This window comes from Suncus etruscus, chromosome 3 (assembly GCF_024139225.1).
Source record: "Suncus etruscus isolate mSunEtr1 chromosome 3, mSunEtr1.pri.cur, whole genome shotgun sequence".
Classification (NCBI taxonomy): domain Eukaryota; kingdom Metazoa; phylum Chordata; class Mammalia; order Eulipotyphla; family Soricidae; genus Suncus; species Suncus etruscus.
The window spans coordinates 56,467,738-56,470,386 of NC_064850.1; the positions used below are offsets into that span (position 1 = coordinate 56,467,738).

At 36.5% G+C, this 2,649-nt stretch overlaps 1 non-coding gene across 1 annotated transcript; it reads right to left on the reverse strand.

The window, feature by feature from the left end:
• Positions 1 to 2,337: 2,337 nt before the first annotated feature.
• On the reverse strand, positions 2,338 to 2,444 carry LOC126005664 (U6 spliceosomal RNA). The gene has a single exon (XR_007494706.1). It is a non-coding gene; the product is annotated as a U6 spliceosomal RNA (small nuclear RNA).
• Positions 2,445 to 2,649: the final 205 nt, after the last annotated feature.

Genomic DNA, 2,649 nt, shown 5'->3' on the forward strand with positions numbered 1-2,649 from the left:
AAATATCTTGGAATCAACTTGAGTAAAAATGTGAAAAACCTATACAAAGAAAAATATAAAACTCACTCCAAGAAATAAGAGCGGACACACAGAAATGGAAGCACATACCCTGCTCATGGATTGGCAGGATTAACATCATTAAAATGGCAATACTCCCCAATGTATTGTACAGATTTAATGCAATCCCTAAAGATGACATTCTTCAAAGAAGTGGATCAGGCACTTTTGAAATTCATATGGAACAATAAACACTCTAGAATAGCTAAAGCAGTCATTGGGGAAAAGAATATGGGAGGGATTGCTTTCCCCAACTTTAAACTGTACTACAAAGCAATAGTTATCAAAACAGCATGGTATTGGAATAAAGACAGGCCCTCAGATCAGTGGAATATGCTTGAATACTCAGAGAATGTTCCTCAGACATACAATCACCTAATTTTTGATAAAGGAGCAAGAAATTCTAAATGGAGCAAAGAAAGCCTCTTCAACAAGTGTTGTTGGCAAAACTGGCTAGTCACTTGCAAAAAATTGAACTTAGACCCCCAGCTAACATCATGTATGAAGGTAAAATCCAAATGGATGAAAGACCTCAATATTAGACCCAAAACCATAAGATACATAGAACAACACATAGGTACAACACTCCAGGACATTTAGACTAAAGGCATCTTCAAAGAGGAAACTGCACTCTCCAAGCAAGTAAAAGCAGAGTTAACAGATGGGAATATATTAAACTGAGAAGTTTCTGCACCTCAAATAAAAATAGCGTCCAGGATACAAGAGCCCCACACTGAGTGGGAGAAACTGTTCACCCAATACCCTTCAGACAGTGGGCTAATCTCCAAAATATACAAGGCAATGACAGAAATTTACAAGAATAAAACATCTAATCCCATCAAAAAAATGGGGAGAAAAATGGACAGACACTTTGACAAAGAAGAAATACAAATGGCCAAAAGTCACATAAAAAAATGCTCCACATCACTAATCATCAGGGAGATGCAAATCAAAACAACTATGAAGTATCACCTCACACCACAGAGTTTGACACACATCACAAACAATGAGAACAAGCAATATTGGTGGGGATGTGGAGAGAAAGGAACTCTTATTCACTGCTGGTGGGAATGCGGCCTAGTTCAATCTTTATGGAAAGCAATATGGAGATTCCTCCAAAAACTGAAAATCGAGCTCCCATACGACCCAGCTATACCATTTCTAGGAATATACCCTAGGAAAACAAAAATACAATACAAAAATCCCTTCCTTACACCTATATTCATTGCAGCACTATTTACCATAGCAAGACTCTGGAAACAGCCAATATACCCTTCAACAGATAAATGGCTAAAGAAACTGTGGTACATATACACAATATAATATTATGCAGCTGTCAGGAGAGATGAAGTCATGAAATTTTCCTATATATGGATGTACATGGAATCTATTATGCTGAGTGAAATAAGACAGTAAGAGAGAAAGACGCAGAATGGTCTCACCCATTTATGGGTTTTAAGAAAAATGAAACACATTCTTGCAGTAACTTTCAGACAAGAAAGAGAAAAGAGCTGGAAGTTACAGCTCACCTCATGAAGCTCACCACAACAGGGATGAGTTTAGTTAGAGAAATGACTTCGTTTTGAACTATCCTAATAATGAGAATGTAGGAGGGAAATAGAAAGCCTGTCTAGAGTACAGGCGGGGGTTGGGTGGTGAGGAGGGAGATTTGGGACATTGGTGATGGGAATGTTGCACTGGTGATGGGTGGTTTTCTTTACATGACTGAAACCCAAACACAATCATGTGTGTAATAAAGTTGTTTAACTAAAAAAAAAATTTTAAAAAAGAATCTCATGAATAACATTATTGCATTGTGTGTGTGTGTGTATATTAGCCTAATTTAAATTCTATATATCCTGAATTTATCTCTGATAAATCACATATTGTACATAATTCTCACATTTTCTTTCTTCTTTCTTTCTTTCTTTCTTTCTTCTTTCTTTCTCTCTTTCTCTCTCTTTCTTTCTCTCTTCCTTTCTCTTCCTTCCTTCCTTCCTCTTTCTTTCTTTCTTTCTTTCTTTCTTTCTTTCTTTCTTTCTTTCTCTCTTTCTCTCTCTTCCTTTCTCTTCCTTCCTTCCTTCCTTCCTTCCTTCCTTCCTTCCTTCCTTCCTTCCTTCCTTCCTTCCTTCCTTCCTTCCTCTTTCTTTCTTTCTTTCTTTCTTTCTTTCTTTCTTTCTTTCTTTCTTTCTTTCTTTCTTTCTTTCTTTCCTTTCTTTCTTTCTTTCTTTCTTTCTCCTCTTTCCTTACTGTATTTCTTTCTTCTTTCTTCTTTTTTTTTTAAATATGGAACGCTTCACGAATTTGCGTGTCATCCTTGCGCAGGGGCCATGCTAATCTTCTCTCTATCGTTCCAATTTTAGTATATGTGCTGCCAAAGCGAGCACCTTTCTTTCTTCTTTCTTTCTTTTCTCTCTTTCTTTCTTTCTTTCTTTCTTTTTTTCTCTCTTTCTTTCTTCTTTCTTTCTTTTCTCTCTTTCATTTCTTTCTTTCTTTCTCTCCTTCCTTCCTTCCTTCCTTCCTTCCTTCCTTCCTTTCTCTCTCTCTCTTTCTTTTTCTTTCACTTTTATCCTTTTGTTTTTGGACCACACC